This window comes from Castor canadensis, chromosome X (assembly GCF_047511655.1).
Source record: "Castor canadensis chromosome X, mCasCan1.hap1v2, whole genome shotgun sequence".
In the NCBI taxonomy this organism is placed as follows: Eukaryota; Metazoa; Chordata; class Mammalia; order Rodentia; family Castoridae; genus Castor; species Castor canadensis.
In genome coordinates, this window is record NC_133405.1 from 29,110,688 (window position 1) to 29,130,663 (window position 19,976).

Genomic DNA, 19,976 nt, shown 5'->3' on the forward strand with positions numbered 1-19,976 from the left:
GATATAACATCCTTCAAACTTTCCCAAACTCCTAATAAACATTCCTTATGATTAAATCAAATCTCCTCTTCTGAAAATTTATCATTCATAGTCATAGAATTTTCCATCAGGAGATATAGTTATCTTATAAGTTTAATTCATTGAGTTTTCTAGTAAAGCAGTTATATCATACTTACTTTCTCAAGTTAAGAGTTACTTGAATGATGTATCATTTTCCATTGCTGCAACACATTATCACAAATTCTTTGTCTATAAACAGTATAATTTTTTTGTCTTACAGTTTCCATAAATCAGAATTCCAGGTTATTTAGTTAGCTCTGCTTATGTTATTACTAAGCAAAATGAGGTATTAACAACAGACTTTAATCTCATCTGAAGCTTGATTACCTCTTCCAAGTTCATGTAGGTTTTGGCAGAACTCATTTCCTTGGAAATGGATGTCTAAAACTCCTATTTTCTTGTTGGATGTTAACAAGAGGTCATTCTAATCTTTTTTGGCCACCAGCCATTCTGTACCTCACGGATCTCTCCACAACATAACAGTTTATATTTTTAAAGTCAACAGGTGAATTTCTCACATCCATCAAATCTGTACTTTCAAGAAGAGTAGAGCTCCTTTTCTAGGCTCACAATCTTGATCCAGTCCCATTCAGCAAATCTTCATTTTTATTAACTTAGAAGTTAAGATATTTGTGACTTTTAATTACCTCAACAAAATAATTTCCCCTTCATACATAACATGACCTAGTCAAAGATAAAATCATCATATATACAAATCCGCCTCAACTCAAGGAGAGTAATTATGTGTGGTGTATATAATAAAGGACAGGAATCTTGGGATCATCTGAAGAATTTTCTTAAGCATAATAATTATTAATCTACAAACTAGTAGGCAAACACTGAGTGTGCCCAAAAGAAGAAGAGAAATTGTATGCATATTTTGAGGGAAGATGATCCTAAAGACAAAACTTTACTTGCTGACACAAAACTAGGGCCAACCATGCTTTCAATAGTTTTAGATATTTCTTGAATATTTTCTAAGATATTAGCATAATTATATTAAAGGAATACTTATTAAAAGCAGTTTCTGCCAGATATTGAGGGGGTGGGGGGAAGAGGGAGGGGGCAGAGTGAGTGGTAAGGGAGGGGGTGGGGGCAGGAAGGAGAAATGATCCAAGCCTTTTTTGCTTATGAATAATAAAACAAAATAAATAAATAAATAAATAAAATAAAAAGAAAAGCAGTATACTTATTAGCATTCATTATGTACTTTCAGAAATTTGTTTAACACTCATAAAGATCTGTAAAGAAAAATTTGTTTCCTTATTTTAGAGATTATGGTCATAGTATGGTCAAAGTCACAAATAACAAGGTAAAGAGAATAGGACTGTACTTGAGCTAAGGTATTCTGCTTCTTAGTCCACTGCATTTCTACTACAGCAGAAGTAATTCAACTTACTTGAATTACTAGTATGCTAGACTTAACTCGTATAGTTAGGAGTCTATCAGCATGTTTTCAATCCTTGCCTTCATTAAACATAAAATATATTTGACCAGATAACCCATCCGCAAAAATCATATGAAATATGGCAAAATACTTGAGTAAGTGTGAAGATAACAGTAAAGATATAGACGTATTCATAGTAATATAGACTATAAAGCTTTCCTCTGTTATAGCTTTAGTATTCTCTGGTCTCATCTCTGTTTCCCACAAAAGTATGAACTAGTTGAAGACATGGATTGAATCAAATTCTATTATGTATTCACAAAACTTTGCCTAGAATTTTGTCTTTAATAACATAATGAATTCTCAATTGATGTTTGTAAAAGTTACTTCACATGCAGGATGGTTTACATTTATTAACATTGCAGTAATTTTTATTATTAAGCATAGTTCTTTTATAGCAGAAACACTAGGTAATGCTGAAAACTAGTGAGAAATTGATGTTAATGATCACATGGATATAAGAAGGAGATTTAAAATCCACAATGAAATTGTATTAAAAATGAATACAGAAGAAAAAAAATAAGGAAAATATGTTCTAGTTATTAATGACTGAATATAACTAATATGAGAGCTCTTGTCCTTGAGAAGATTGCAGTTCGTGCAAGAAAAAGTAATAAATAGAAAGTGTGAAAAAAGTCAATATTGAACCACTAATAGTGACATTGAGGAAGTGGCTAACTATGATGGAAAATTATGTCTCTGTCAATCATATCACTATTTAATAGAAAAAGACATTGCCACCTTTATTAAATTGGTATGGGTTTCGGTTTATTTGAGAACAAAGAAAAATGTGTCCCTTTATGTTTTAGTTTCTAAAACAAGGGGACCAAAATTAGAAATTAAATGCTAGATGTTCATAGGGAAGCATTCATTCAATTAGATGAAAATTCCTTGAAATGACTGTATTATGACTGCAGTAAAGAGCAGAGTAATTTAGGATTTTTGAAATATTTATATACCAATGTATAACTAGATATATCACATATAAATGAATTATTCTATATACCAAGTGGTATTAAAGTTTTTAAACTCTAAATATTGACTACATAGTTTTCATGATAAATGATTAAATCATCCAACTGTAATCCTAACTAATTGCAATTTTTCCATGTCTGTCATATAGAAAGGTATTTTAGTAAAAGAAGGCCATATAAATTGTATAATACAAGTAAAATCAGATAACTAACTGAATACAACAGTATTCAGTTACTAACTGTGAATACAACAGACCAGGGATTACATGGAAATAAATTCACACATGCTAGTGATCCTAATGAGGCATCTCTATTTTAATCTGTAAAGTGTTTTCACTTTGTAATTAATCATTTTATGAAATGATTTTCCTCTTAAGACCAAAAATAGATGTTTCTTTTCCCCATTTTATGATTCATCCATATTAACTTATCAGATCACTGTTTCCTGAAGAGTTGGAGACAAAGTATAATTATATACATAAAGTTTGATTCTTATTGCTCCAATATGAAAATAAATATGTTTATCTTTCCTTCCCATTTGCAGGAAAAAACAATTCTAAATTACATTTGGATATGTTGAGCTTATTTGACCCAGTAAAACCCCAAGTAGTAAATGTAGAAATCATTTTTATATTGGTATATATTAAATTGTACATTTAATATGTTTCATTATGACATTTCTATACATGAATATAATGTGCTTTGATCATAAGTACTCCTTTGAAGCTTGAGGGAGTTATTTAATTAAAGTTACCCAAAAGGTAGTATTAGTTGAAATTATAAGAACACTCAAATGGGCTTAGATATGATTTTATTACCCATTTATCTTAATACATAGCATAGTACCTAAGAGTTATCACTAAATATTTTGTTCAATGACTGTGAAGATAAACAAATATGTTCTTGTTTGACTAATCCATAGTGATTTACAGACTTGTTTAAAAATTCAAAGATATGTTGGACATACCTTTGAACTACAATTAAGGATATGCCAGATAATTACTTGTTCTAACACAATATGTTAGACAATTATACTGATCATTTTTCTTTCCATTGTCCATTTTCTATATTCTTAAGCTCTCAATATCTTTCTAAAACTTAAGAACAATAAAAATGTATTGTATCAGAACTATGCTAACTCATACCTTATACTCTACGAAACCAATAGCCAGGCTTCTGTCAACTCCAAAGTATGTCCATTTTAATTATAAATTTGGGTATCAAATTCTTGATCACCAGATGATGTGTGGTTGCAGTAAACATACTATCATGCAAATGTAAGGGAGAAATTTAATTGCTACCTGGCCTCTACATCCCACTTTGAACAATGATCAATGATAACATTTGTGTCCTCAGGTACCAGTGTCTGTTCACAACCTGAGTCCAAACTTGAAATATTCAATATTCCCATTTGCCTAATGTACCATGACACAAACAAATGGTTACAGATTGCTTTGGATAAGGCATGGAGCTTCAATACCTTATACATTTGTCATGGTGTTTCAGAATTCTTCCTCATGAATACCTAGTATCCTCTTCAGTAGATGCATCTGAGCTTGATAACTGTCTGATATTTCAAAACTAAGAATGGAGTCATGACTTTTATTGAGTCAGATGGTCTTAGGCTAATAATCAATTGCCCTACATTGCTGAAAATGGGAAATCCCTTTTCAATTACCCATCTACATTGCCCCTGGGAGTATTACTAACTACTTTGAATTTATTATTCAGGGATTTTATCTCATCTGTTGATATCAAGGTTAGTTCTATAATAGTATCTCCTATGTTCAACCTGGACTTTCAGAGGACAGCTATGCCTGGGATTCTTTCTTTACTGTTTTTGCCCTAACACCAATGCATTTGTTACCTCTGTTAGGAATGAAATGTCTCTTTTGACCTCTTAAAATGTAGCCACTGGGGGGTTCTCTGAACTTAAGTAGTATATCCAAACACACATGCTTAATTTTCTGAGCCATCAATTATTTTTTTCCATTGTTTACCAGGTAAATCCTGGCATTTCTTCTTCACTTTATGAGAGCTGTCACTGTTTCTAAGCCTGCAATAAGAAACCTAGCAGGATATTAGTACCATCTCTCATAATTTTTGTCAATATATTAAATCCTGTATTAAAAGACAATGCTCTTATATTGATCTGCTGTTTTTTAATCTAAGTTTATATTGTATCTCATTTAGACCAGCACCAAGAGGATCCAATTATATATCTATTTTTTCTCTATCTACCTATCCATTTATATATATTAGGCAAATTATTTATATAAAAGTATGTAAATTATATCTATATAATATGCATATAACATACACACATTTATCTATCTATCTATCCACTAGCTCATGCAGTAATTTCAGTCTATAGCAAACTTTTTTCTTTGGAAGGTCCAGCACACTTTTGACTGTTTTATGCTGTAACTTTTCTCTAGTTAATGGTTTGTTAGTCCAAAGGCATGTAGCTAGACCTAGAGGGGTCAGATGTTGCCTTTGAGAGAAGGTAGTTTTGCCTTCAACCAGTGGGCTATTTTTATAAACCCAGAGAGATCAAGGTAATATGGAGATTTAAGATTTTCTGGTACACCAATGCAGATCTCTTAATTTCAGGTCTCAGGATTGCAACTTTTCAAAATCAGGGACATTAATTTAATATTTCAGTTTTGTTTTGGATGAAAATTCAACCTTTTCTAGAGTATTGATACTCTGAATTAATGACTGGGTCTGATTACCACTATTTTATATACTCCAGTTTTGAGAGATAACTATCTCTTTAAATGCTCATAAGAAAAACCATTTTGGTTTCACATTTTTATGTATACTGTTTATTAATCACTCTCAGCCATTCATTGTTTTTCTCCATTGCAAAGATTATCCCTAAGACAGTCATCTATTTCAAAAGTTTTTATAATTACTCTCCCTCAACACTCCCACCCACACCTTTCAAATACATGAAATAGCGTACATTCTAGGTATTCCCTTCCTTCAGTATTTCATCATCAATGAAAAGTTTAAGTACTGCACCACAATCACATACATGGGGCTGTCAGTCATTTATCTAGTGCCATTTATCTATCACATTTTAGAATTTGTTCCTAGGAAGCTTCCTAGTACAAACTGTTGCATGCTGTGTTCTTCAGGAAACAGATTCTGAGACTCAAAGAATGCATAGAGGAGTTTATTGGGCAAGAAAGTTTACAAAATGAAAGGAAAGCAGGATTGGAAGAGAGAGAAATAGCTGTGAGAAAGTTTCAACATAGGCCACAGCTGATCCTATCAGAAACTCTGAACTATAATGGTCCTTTAGCGTTCTCTTGCTTTAAGATGAGAGGACCAGATCTTTATGTCCCAGTATTGACTAGTCATTATATGGGAACTGACCCTATTAAAGAGATATGAACTTCACTAAGACAGCCATCTTTGGCTGAGAGCAATTTACAGAAAAGGATTCAGGTGAAAGTCATGAAGTCACACTTCATACGGCCATGGTGATTGCTGTGTCTTTTTGAAAGTGTGACCTAGGAAGGTTGCCAAAGCACTCAGTAGAATTTACTAAAGATTATTTACCATTTGAGAAATGCCTTAGCATTTAACAGAATGGAATAACCTATGATGGTGACTCTAAGAATATAGTTTCAGAAAAGGAAAAAGATTTTCAGAGCAGATGGTAAATCTGATGGACTTTACACAGGACAGGATGCCCTGATCAGGTTTTAAGCTGGCCAGTTTCCCTACCAGCTGTTTACATTGTACGAATCCCAAAACTATGGAACCTGTAGTTACCATTTGCAGGGTTTGTGTTGGATTTGAGTTTGATTTATACAAACATTTCTTGTCTTTTCTTGGGGAAAAAAGCCCTGATCCTGATTATAGTGTTCTAAACATCAGAATTCAAGCCCTCTTTAAAGCATTTCTGCCCTTTCTTACTGCAGTTGCCATATTGCAATTCACTATGCAACAGTTGCTAGTTGTATGTAATGATTTTCTGAGAAATGAATATTAAAATGCCTGAGAGAAGCATTTAAAAGAAAAAAGACCCATAAACATAGATAACCTGGACAAATTTTGTTCTTCCTCGGTTGAATATATAACTAAGGAATCATCTTTGTCCTTTAGGAGCAAGATGGTCCATTATATCTTAAGAACAAGTCCAAAAAGAAAATATGAAAAAAATATTAATGTGTATGAATAATAGAATCATAAATTGCTTCCATAAAATTAAGATTCCACTATTTTTCTTTATTTTTTCTTAGTTCCAATAATATCTCTCAAATATTAAGTAATTTGAAAAATCCTTGCTATGGCAATATGGTCATTCAAGTGAAAAATTAGCACTTTAAGGGACTTCCAAGCCCACAATGAAATGTTTCTTATAACAACCTCCTCACCATTAAATTGGATTCACTTTCAAGTCAGTCTCTATTCAAGCAAAATTACCACATGTAATTAGCTTACACAGACACTTGTTCTAGCTAAATTAGGCTGTCACTTTATATATGAAGTATATTCTTTTGTGAAGGGTCAGAGACCCTCATAATTATAACTGCAAAAGATTTCTCTAATGATAATAATACCCTTGTCTTTAATGGGGCCTAGTTTTAGCTTTAACCAAGGTTTAACCCAGCAATAAAGCATAGTTGAGAAATGAGGTAGGTAGAATAAAGCAGTTTTCTAAAACAAACTATACCTGACCTACTTCTGTACGAATGACTTTATTCAAGATAACCTGCTACAGATTATTCTTTGTCTTCCATCCTATAACTTAAACAGTTTCCAAAATCAATAAACAATAACTACAAAAAGTCTGGAGCATTTTAACACAAATTTCTTACTGGATTGAAAATTCCTTTGGAATAATTGAGATAAAGAAATGGAGCATTTTTTATAAAAAACAATGCAAAGCATAAAGAGAGTAGAGTAGGGATAAATGGTGAATAAGTGCTAAATAGATATAATATTTTTAAAGCAGGTTATATATTAATTAGGATATGTAAGACATAAAATAAGACCTTAACAAGGTTATAGAACTTTTATTTTGTTAGTTAACAAACGGTAGCCATTCTAAATGTTTCCACTTTATTGAACCTAGAAATAATTTTTAATAAAATATGTATTTAAAATAGGAGAGATGGAATCAGAATGATCTGTACACCTTGAATGTGAATAAGCATATAAATGAGTGTGATGATATTTACTAGAAATAGGAATCACTAACAAAATTATTTCAGGAATTAATTGTGGCAAGTGAATGAAAATTATATTTTCCCCAAAATTTATCTCCGCTAGGAGAGCCCATACTGCCAAACCTAAGCAATATTCTGATGGCAGTTATGTCCCTTCTTCTTGAGAAAGCCACACAAACCAACATTTTTACTAGGAGACTTTCAAAATATGTTTAACAGCCACATATTACATAGCTTCTTGAAGGTGTAAACATGATTTGCAGATAAATCACGAATTCATGAAAAGAGGTTCATTGAAAAAACTAAGCAGAAATATTGGAAGAAAATATCTCATATTGGAGCAGGTGGACATAGCACCTCATGACAGAGATGCTCAGAAAAAAATTTGAACTGATAAATGAAGTAATGACATTATTTTTAAAATTTTAATTATAAATTAACATACATTAAAAAAAGGAAAGAGCAGTTTTTAAACCATTATAGGAATTTGTTATCATAAATACACATGAAAAAACCTTAGTGAAACACTACCAAACTTCATCCAGTTTCATGACCAAATGTTGACGATGTGGCGAAATTGGGACAATCATAAATTCAAAGATAAAATCACTATATGAATTACCAACACAGCTCCTATGTGCATACACAAACAGAAACTTGAAAACATATGAAATGCATGCACGTGTATGTTTATAACACTACAGTTTGGGATAGTTTATAACACTATAGTTTTGGATACTTTATAACACTATCCAAAAGATAGAAACAAACTAAATATCCATCAAAGGATGAATGGATAAACAAACGGTAGTATATTCATAAAATGGAATATACCATTAAAAGTAATGAAATGCTGATTCATGCTACCACATATATGATGCTTGAAAACATTTTAACATTTAACATTTTAAGCTCAAAACATTCACTTTCATGAGTCATCTAATCCATAGACACTGAACAAGTTATTGTCAGGGGTTAGGAAGAGGATGACATGGAGACTGATTGCTTCGAATATACACACTTCCTTTTGGATGTGAAAACATTTGGAAGTAAGTACAAAACATTTTGTATGTATTAAATGGTAGTGAATTATTCATTTTAAAATGGTTAATTATTAATTTTATTAAATGTGAATTTTATCACAATTTAAAATATGCTGACTTTCCCTATTATTTCTGACTAATTTAAAATAATTTATCATGTTGCTCCTGTCAATATTCTAATAGGATTTTTATTAGAAGTGAGTTACAATATATGTTGGTTATGGAAATATTAACATAATATTTCTTCCATAAATAGTCTTCCCATCTGAAACCATGGGATGGTCCTTCATTTTTTAAAACAAACAAAATGTCATTTATATTTTCACTTACAAAAACAGAGAACAGGAGGGAAGAACAGGTCAAGTATTCTATTTTTATTCAATTTAATACAGATGGCTTATCATTCTTATCACAATTGTTCTAATACATAAAGTAAAATTATAAATTTTCTCAATTATAAAATTATTTATTATTCAAAATTGAAAAAGATGCCATATAATTTTACCTGTGTAATAATGACAATAAAGTTATTCAGTGTTCACATGGGAAAAAAATCTACTACTAATTAAAACTATTAAGAAGTCTACATGGGGCAGGGGGGAGAATTGACCCAAGCCTTGTATACACATAAAACAAGTCTACAGTATGGAGATGATGGTTAGCCACGTAATCCACTGAAAAATGGCTTAAAACTGAGAATTCTGTTGACTGAATGTTTCTAAAAATAAAATCTCATGACGATTTAAAAGACAAAAGAAAATATACTTGCTTACATAACAAAGTTCAGTGAATCCAGAATGATTGACTTCTAATTCAATCATATATAGTTCAATCATATGATCAAGACTCAAGTTCTTTTCCAACATTTTATTCTGGCATCTTCACTTTATTGACTTTTTTCCCCTTCACTAGCACATGTCATAGCTTTAGGATGTTATCAAAACAGAAGGTGTTAAAGAGAGAAGTCTTCCAAAATTTGTGTCCCTTTAAGAATGAGTAAACATTCTTCACACACAATAGTATATATTTTCAGTATACATTATATATTACTGGCTGGAATTATTGCTATACTTATTTCTTCAATGAATCACCTATTAATGGCATGGAATTACACATTTTTGTCTTAGAGAAAATATATGGCCCTGTGGATAAAGGAGAACACTGATGAAATGGGATACAATAATTACAGATTTTGAGTGCAATTAATAGTGTCTGTTACAGAAGGATACAGTATTAAGATTAATAAGATAAGGCCCTATGTGGGGAAAAGAGTTCAAGTCAGAGGTGAGTAAACAAGATTCTAGCTACCAATTCCCCTGTTACAACCATAATAAAATAGAGAAACAAAATCTAAGATAGCTTACTTTTTTTTTCACACAATAGCGCACACTTCTAAAATCCATCTGCTTTATGAATAATTGCAGTTAATTTCTTTTCACTGTTGTATGATACTGTATTGTATTATTATGCTATGCATGATATATTATGATGTCTTTTATTCACTTTTTTGACAATAGTTTTTTGGGTATTAGAAACAACGTAGCTGCAAACCTTTTTGTGCATATATAAGGATTTCTAATGTTTCAGTGGTAGTGAAATTTTGGTACAATGAGTTGTGAATGTTTAAGTTGATTACATAATGCTATATACCTAGCGTAGCATCATGCTATCTTCAAGGACTGAAGCAAGCAAAACTATGTCGTATATTTGAGGTTATTCTTTTATATGCCACAAATACATTTTTAGAAAACCTTGTTGAAAGACACACTCAAACTTCTAAATAGTGATTCTCCCTGACTCACCAAGGAAAAGAGCGGAAGGATAGGATAGGGGCTAGATGGGTCGAATTAACTGATGGTTTTCTTGAGATTGGGTGGTAAGTTCACAGGTAATAGTACAGTAAGTATTATAATATAAAGGAGTGCATATACTTCATTATATATATGCATATATACATGCACACACACATACACATATTCCTTTATTTTAAAACTCAACGGGAACTACATCAAGAAAAATCAACTACAAAGACTGCTTCCACTTTGAAATTTTCTAAACTTTAGAAAATTCCTTTAAAAAGTACAAATGTGTGTGCCTTCCAAGAACCTAGGCTGGATCAGCTGAAGTGAGTCCAGCACCCTGAATTGGTAAAAACTAAGCCAATCTAGAGCAGACAAAGCTGGTCCATTCCTGCTTTGTGTCCACTTCATGTATTCTTGCAAATAGGACTCTCCAGGAGGAATAAAGGGAGATGCAATAATCACATTTTTAAGGTTGTCTTCTTCGTCCCTTGTTATTTGATTTGTAGCTAGATTAATACAGAATTTTGTACTAATTATGAACATTATAGCAACTAAATTAAAGCTTTGAATTCAAACAGACATTTGTATTCATATCTGCATCATCTTATATTTACTTGTTTGTGTTCAGATTTTCATGTATTTTTGCTGTCTCTTTACATTGATGTCACTAGATTAGTGATTATTTCTTTCTATGTCTCTCTAGGATATACCTATAATATTTACATAACTATACTAAGTATCAGCCTATAATCTAGGATGTATACAGATTATATTTCATTTACTTATGCCTCCCTCTATGATTTTCAGGGTGGAAATCTTAGATGATGATTCAACTAGAATTCACATGAAGCTTTTGAAAACACTGCTATGTACATATAAAAATTTTAAATTAGCATAATACATTTTGTTTCAAGTTAAGGAAAATGAAAATTTTTATTATGTTTTCCATCCCCTCCTATTTCCAATTCCCTTGTTTTCTTAATCTCCTCATTTGTCTTTAGTAGTTTAATAAGTGGTTGTAGGGGCTGGAAAAGTAGCTCTGGTAGGATGTAGACCTAACATTTGCAAGGCCCTATATTGTATCCTTAGCACATAAAAAATATGTAAAATAAGTAGTTGAAATTTCTCATAATTAAAAACTGAAAACAAACCCTCTATTACTCTCTCACTTCCTTTTTATTTCCTCCTTTTTACTTTATGTATTATAATTTTGCCATGTTTCTTTAGATATTTCAGGTTCAACATAATCCAATAAATCATGTATCATTTTACATTTTCTTAATCTATAGGAAATTTTAATGTTCAGTACATTACCCTCTAGAAGTCTTATTTTTTAAAATTTATTCATTTATTTATATGTGCTTACACTGCTTGGGCCATTTCTCCCCCCTCCCCCTGCCCTTTCCCTCTCCCTCCAAACCCTGGCTTCTAGGCAAAACCTGATCTGCCCTCCTCTCCAATTTTGTTGAAGAGAAGACATAAGCAATAATAAGAAAGACATTTTTACTAGTTTGAGATAATGATTGCTATACAGAGAGAGTCCTAGCATTGTTTCCATGCACAAGTGTATTACAACGCGAATCGATTCATCTCTATCAGACCTCTTCATTACTTCCCAGTCACCTTCTCATAGTGACCTCTGTAGTTTGAAGGTTACTGCATTAGCTCCTGTAGTGGGCACATCAAACACTTTCAAGTTTTGGGTTTCCTACCTTTCCCTATTCCTCCTGTATGTATTCTCCCCTTAGTGCGTGACCCATGCTCAATAATATTACTGTATTTGTTTTAGGTCTAAAGTCCACATATGAGGAAGAACATATGATTTTCAGCCTTCTGAGTCTTGCTAACTTCGCTTAAGATGATGTTCTCGGGTTCCATCCATTTACTTGCGAATGACAAGATTTCATTCTTCTTCACGGCTGAGTAAAATTCCATTGTGTATAAATACCACATTTTCTTAATCCATTCGTCAGTCATGGGACATCTTGGCTGTTTCCGTAACTTGGCTATTGTGAACAGCACTGCAATAAACATGGGTGTGCAGATGCCTATGGAATAACCTGACTCTCATTCCTTTGGGTATATCCCTAAGAGTGGGATTGCTAGATCATATGGCAGATCTATGTTTAGATTTTTAAGAAGCCCCCATATTTTTTTCCAGAGTGGTTGTACTATCTTACATTCCCACCATCAGTGTATGAGGGTTCCTTTTTCCCCATATCCTCTCCAACATTTGATGTTGGTGGTGTTTTTCATAATAGTTATTGGAACAGGTGTGAGATTGCATCTTATTGCGGTTTTGATTTGTGTTTCCTTAATGGTCAGAGACAGTAAGTATTTTTCATGTGTTTTTTGACCATTTGGATTTCTTCTTTTGAGAAAGTTCTGTTTAGTTCAGTTGCCCATTTCTTTATTGGTTCATTGATTTGGGGAGAGTTTAGTTTTGGGCTCCCTGTATATTCTGGCTATCAGTCCTTTGTCTGATGTATAGCTAGCAAATATTTTCTCCCACTCTGTGGGTGGTCTCTTCAGTTTAGAGACAATTTCTTTTGTTGTGCAGAATCTTTTAAATTTCATGTAGTCCCATTTGTCCATCCTTTCTCTTAGTTACTGAGATGCTGGGGTTCTATTAAGGAAGTCTTTGCTTATACCTATTAATTCCAGGGTATTCCCTGCTCTTTTCTGTACCAGCTTTAGATCTTTGGGTCTGATATTAAGGTCCTTGATCTATTTTGAGTTGATATTAGTACAGGGTGATAAACATGGATTGAGTTTCTGCAGACAGATAACCACTTTTCCCAGCAAAATTTGTTGAAGAGGCTATTTTCCACGGTATGTTTTTTGGAGCCTTTGTCAAAAATAAGGTGGGCTTAGCTGTGTAGATTCATATCTGGGTCCTTTATTCTGTTCCACCTGGTCTTCATATCTGTTTTTGTACCAGTACCATGCTGTTTTTATTGCTATTGCTTTGTAATATAGTTTGAAGCTGGGTATTGTGATACCTCCAGCATTGCTCTTTTTGCTGAGTATTGCCTTGGCTGTTTACAGACTCTTGCGTTTCCAAATGAACTTTGGAGTAGATTTTTTTTAATCTCTGTGATGAATGTCATTGGGATTTTGCTGGGAATTGTGTTAAACATGTAGACTACTTTTAGTATAGCCATTTTTACTATGTTGGCTCTACCAATCTATGAGCATGGAATATCTTTCCACCATCTGTATTCTTCCTCAATCTCTTTCTTCAAACGTTTGTAATTCTCCTTGTAGAGGTCATTCACATCCTTTGTGAAGTTTACTCCTAGGTATTTGATTTTTTTTTACGCTATTGTAAATGGAAATGTTTCCATATATTCTTTCTCAATTTGTTCATTGAAATTGTAAGTTGATTTAGTATCCTGCCACCTTGCTGAAGCAGTTTATGGTGTTTAAGAGTTTTTGGGTAGAGTTTTTTTGGGTCTTTGAGGTATAGGATCATGTCATCTGTAAGTAGGGATATTTTGACAGTGTCTTTACCTACTTGTATTCCTTTCATTTCTTCTTCTTGCCTTAATGCTCTGTCTAGGAATTCCAGGACTGTGTTGAATAGGCGAGGGGAGAGTGGACACATTTGTCTCATTCCTGATTTTAGGGGAAATGGTTTCAATTTTTCTCCATTAAGTAGATGTTGTCTATAGATTTGTCAAATATAGCCTTCATAATGTTGTGGTACTTTCCTTCTATTCCTAGTTTTCTTAGAGCTTTTATCATAAAGTGGTGTTCCTTTTTATCAAAGGCTTTTTGTGCATCTATTGAGATGATCAAGTGGCTTTTGTCTTTGCTTGTATTAATGTGCTGTAATACATTTATAGATTTACTTATGTTGAACCAACCCTGGATCCCTGGGATAAAGCTGGCTTGATCATAGTGAATGATCTTTCTGATATGTTGTTGGATTTGGTTTGCCTTTATTTTATTGAGGATTTTTGCGTCTATGTTCATTAAGGAAATTAGCCTATAGTTCTCCTTTTGGTATGTGTCTTTGTGTGGTTTGGGGATGAGTGTAATACTGGCTTAATAGGTAGTATTCCTTCCCTTTTTATTTTGTGGAAAACTTTAAAGAAAGTTAGTATTACATCTTCTTTAAAAGTCTGACAGAATTCAGCAGAGAATCCATCAAGTCCTGGGCTTTTCTTTTCTGGGAGGCTCTTGATTGATGCTTCTATTTTATTTTGTGTTATAGATCTATTTAGGTGGTTAATACCCTCTTGGTTCAATTTTGGGGGCATTATAAGTATCTAGAAATTTGTTGATTTCTTCAAACTTTTCAAATTTATTGGAATATAGGTTATCAAAGTACTCTCTAATGATTCCCTGGATTTCCATGATGTTTGTTGTTATCTCCCCTTTTGCATTTCTGATTTTACTGATTTGGTTTTTTTTCTCTCCTCATTGTAGTCAAATTTGCCAGGGGTCTGTCAATCTTGTTTATTTTTTCAAAGAGCCAGTTTTTTGTTTTGTTGATTCTTTGTATTTTTTTGGTCTCCATTTAATTAATTTCAGCTCTTATTTTTATTATTTCTCTCCTGCTTGTTTTGGATTTTGCTTGTTCTTGTTTTTCTAGGAGTTTTAGATGAATCATTAGGTCATTGATTTGAGATCCTTTTATCCTTTTAATGTATGCACTCATGGCTATAAACTTTCCCTTTAGGACTGCCTTTGCTGTGTCCTGTTGGTTCTGGTAGGTGGAGTTTTTGTTTTCAGTAACTTACAACAAACTTTTAAATTATTCTTTTATTTTATCAATGACCCACTGCTTTTTGAGCAATGTGTTGTTCAGCTTCCAATGGTTTGCATATTTTCTGTTGTTATTTTTGTTGTAGAGTCTAGTTTTAATGCATTGTGATCAGACAGAATGCAGGGGATTATTTTTATTTTCTTATATTTTCTGAGGCTTGCTTTCTTCCCTACGATATAATCAATTTTGGTGAAAGTTCCATAGGCTGCAAAGAATGTATCTTTGTGGATGTTGGATGAAACACTGTGTAGACATCAGCTATTTCCATTTGATCTGTGGTGTGATTTAGTTCTAGAATTTCTTTATTGATTTTTTGTTTGGATGACCTATCTATTGGTGATGGGGGGTATTAAAGTCTCCCTCTACCACTGTATTGGAATTTACATTTTCTTTTAAGTCTTATAAAGTATGTTTGATGAAATTGGGTGCATATTGGTTGATAATTGTTATTTCTTTTTGGTGTATTTCCCCTTTTGTTAGCATGGAGTGTCTTCTTTATCTCCTTTGATCAATGTAAGTTTGAAGTCTACTTTGTCTGAGATAAGTATTGCTACTTCTGCCTGTTTTTGGGGGCCATTGGCTTGATAAATCTTCCAGGTTTTTACCCTAAGCCAGTGTATGTTTCTATCAATGAGATGGGTCTCCTGTAAAGGACATATTGTTGGATCTTCTTTTTTATCCAGTTTGCCAAAGGGGAGTTTAGTCCATTGACATTCAGTGTTAATATTAATAGGTATGTGGTGATTCCTGTCATTTACTTGTCTTTGTTGTTCAAGGGTTTGACTGTGTGCAGCTAAATCAATGTTATTCTCTGATTCCTTGTCTTTTCTTCTCCTGTGGTTTGGTACTGCCTGTCCTCTTGTGGTTTTGTTTGCATTCATTTTCTGTGTGCAGAATTCCTTGGATAATCTTTTGTAGTGGTGTCTTGGAGGTCAAATATTGTTTTAGTTTCTTCTTATTGTGGAAGACTTCTATTGCTCCATTTATTGTGAATGAGTTTTGTTGGGTAGAGTATCCTAGGGTTGAAGTTATTTTCATTCAGTGTCTGGAATACTTCACTCCATGTCCTTCTTGCTTTTAATGTTTCTGTTGAGAAATCTGCTGTGATTTTGATGGGTTTACCTTTGAATGTTATTTGTTTTTTCCCTCTTACAGCCTTCAATATTCTTTCTCTTGTCTCTGTGCTTATTGTCTTAATGATACTTTGTTGTGGGGTAGTTCTACTTCTGCCAAGTCTGTTTGGTGTCCTGGAGGTTTCCAGTACCTGAATAGGCATAACTTTCCCTAGATTTGGGAAATTTTCTATTATTATTTTATTGAATATATTATGAATCACTTTTAGTTGGACCTCTTCTCCTTCTCAATGACCCTGATTCTCAAATTTGGACTTTTGATGGAGTTGGTGAGTTCTTTCATATTCCTTTCATAGGTCTTCAGTTGTTTGACTAACAGTTCTTCAGTTCTTCCCTTAATTTTTTTTTATCTTAGAGTTCTGAGATTCTGTCTTCCACTTGTTTTAGTCTGCTGGAGTGGCCTTCCACTGTGTTTTGTTTTTCTGTTTGATTCTTTTTTTTTTTTTGAAGTTTTCCGTATCATTGGTCACTTCTCCTTAATATTTTCTATTATCTTTAATTAATTTTTCTCTCTATTTATAGTGTTCTCAGTTTCACTTTGGTGTTTATTTAGGGCTCCTATGAGCTTATTTATTTGTTTCTGTGTCTTCTTATATTCTTTCAGTGTCTTGAAATTTCTTGAGTGCATCTTGTACATTTTGCTTAACTGCTTCTATTATTATCTCCATGAAATCCTCAGTGATTACTTGCAGAATTTCTTTTTTGAGGATGCTCTTGTGGGCATTGCTTGGTTCCTTGGTGTCATTTGTCTTTGTTTAGGCAGAGTCTGGAACTGGATATCCATTTTCTTCATTTCCCTCTGAATTCTGTATTAAACTATTTTTGGGGGGAGAGTGGTTTCCATCTCTTTTTCTTCTTCCCATCACTCCACTTGGTACTGTGCAACTATGTTCTTCATAGGTTTGTTGGTGGTTTTAGCCACCTGTTTTCTTTCCCTTGATTTAATTTTTGTTTTGTGGCTGTCTTGGATTTTTAGCTAAGTTGTTATGTTATTTGTGTCCCTGGTCTTGGTGTAATTTAGCAATAACTAATTCACAAGTTTAATACCCAACCAGTAGGGAATATGTTATATAAGAGACACCTTGGTGGTAATATCTATAAGCAGTGGTAGTGTTTGTAAGCCTGGCCATAAAAATTTTAGGAGTTGGGTAAGGTTGTGCTAAAGTGGGATGTGGAAAGTTGGATGGGTGAGTGGGGGAAGCAGTGTGGGGGATGCTGGTTTTTGTGGTCCTTGTGTGCATTTGGTTGTATTTCTGTTGTTGTTGTAGAGTGTGCTTGTATTAGGGATTGCAGGGGTTTGGGGTTATGTAAAGTTTGTGTAGTAAGTTGGTCAGTGGGTGATGAGTGTGTATGAGGGAGGGGTAGTCTGGTGACAGGTTGGGGAAGAATGGGAAGGGAAAGTGAGGGCTGGGGGAATAGTGGGTGAGAAGGGGCAGAACAAGTTATTGGGGAGGGGAGCAATGGATTTTAGCACAGGAGAAGGAAGGAGAGTGAAGAGTGTGAATGTAGGGATGAGAAGATGATGATAGTAAACTTGACAGCATAGAAAGAAAAAGCCAATAATAGGAATAGAAATAAAAATAGAAAACCCACAATAATAAAAGAAACAAAAAAACCCCACAAAATGAACAAACACAAAAATTAAAAAAACTAAAAAAAAAATTAAAAGAAAAGAAAAACACCCGGTTCAGGAACAATAGAATTTCAGTCTGTTACTCCTCTGACATCCAGTCCTGGTATTGGCATATAAGCGGAATCTCTGATGTGGTCTCACCTGGTGATTGGCTGGTGAGTATTGTTTTGTTCTTCTGTTTGCCAGTCGAATTGAAATTGTGAGGTAAGGTAGCTTTACCCGATCATGCAGGGTGGTCCAGCATATTGATTTCCTCAGCTAACAGCTGTGTTATCCGTCAGCTGCAGTTGCTTGGTCAGCTCCTCCCCCAGCAAGGTGTGTCAGTTTAAGTTTGAATGCTGCACTCAGGTTCAGGAAATCAGCTCTGTAGAGCACTAGTTTCCCTGCTTTGGAGGTGGCTTTTTGCTGGGCTTGTTTACTGGGATTTTGGTGCTGGGGGCTTATTTCTTTGTCCCACCGCCTTTCTCTGGGGCATGGTCAGTGTTCTGTCAGTCCCTCCTGCTGCCAGTGTGTTATGACAGTTCGCTGTTTGTTTTTCAAATTTGTGGAGCAGTTTGACTTTGGGTGCTGTTCACTGGCTCAGGAGTTTAATTCTGTGATCCACTACCTGTCCTTCTTCAGTGAGTGGCTTATTGCCTGCCCACTCTAGGCCTTCCTACATTTCCAGCATTTGTTTACTGATAGTTCACACTGTGATTAGCTTCTTGCCCTTACCCCTTTCTCTGGTGCACTTTCAGCATTCTTGCCCCTTCTGCTGTTGAGCTACATTACAGTTCACTTTTTGTTATAGTTTTTTTTAGGGTGGGGTCACTCGGCCCAGGGGCTATGCTGTTTTATCCCAGGGGTGGCTGGGGGAATTCCGCATGATGTGTGGCACTCACCTGTTTTGTTGTAGAAGGTCTCACAGGCAAGTTTGGATCCAGCAGTGGCTGCTGAGGTGGTGGTGGCAGCCCTCAAGTTTTCTCATTGTAACATGTTGTGGGGAAGTTTTCCATGAGCTGGGGGTTCAGGGTGTAGAAGGTTTGATTCTGTTTGGTGCTTTATTTCTGCCAAGTGTGGCTCAATGTCTCGGGCAGGTTTTGGAGTCACATAGCTCATGCTATCTGCTTCTATACCCTATTCACCATCTTGCATTCTCTCCTTGAAATCTTATTTTGATTAACCTTTTAGCAACACATAGCACATTTTAATTTTATTTCATCTTTTAAAAAGCTCAGGAAATGGTGAGGATTTTTAAACCTCAGCTATTTAATAGTCTTTGAAAGAATACTTAATTTTAATAAAAATTATAAACTGGTAACCTTGGGAATCACCTTTTCAAAAATTTTCAGGAACTTTAGAACTAATATATACCTTATAATATTATTGGGAATTCACTGTAAGGTAATGAATGTAAAGTATCTACTACATTATCTAACATACAGTGTTTACCCAATTAATGTCACATTTTCAATTCTATTTTCCTTCTTTTTTTGCAGTCACATGGCAGTAATATAAGGATTATTTCCCACATGATAGAGGATTAGTTTCTTATGATATGTTCCTTTTAGAAAATGTACTGGAATTGTTAATGTCTCTTGATACTTCTAATAAGAATCCAGAGGCCAACAATATTTTAGTTCATTTATCATAACTTATTAACTTCCTGGATTTTAACAGAAATCTTCATTTTTCTTGCATATTAAGCATTAAGGACCTATTGCTCTGCAATCCTCACACCTTGTACTTCTTCACCCCCATCCCTCCTTCCCTGTATACTTTTCTATCTCCATCATTTTAATTATCTATATATCAATATCTATGCAAACAACTGTTATCACCCCAGTACCTCCTGTTTATAGATAGAATTGTCAAGGGTTTTATATATTATATAAATAACTGGCTGAGCACTGAATCCATGAAATTGTATTTTTTAAAATATTTT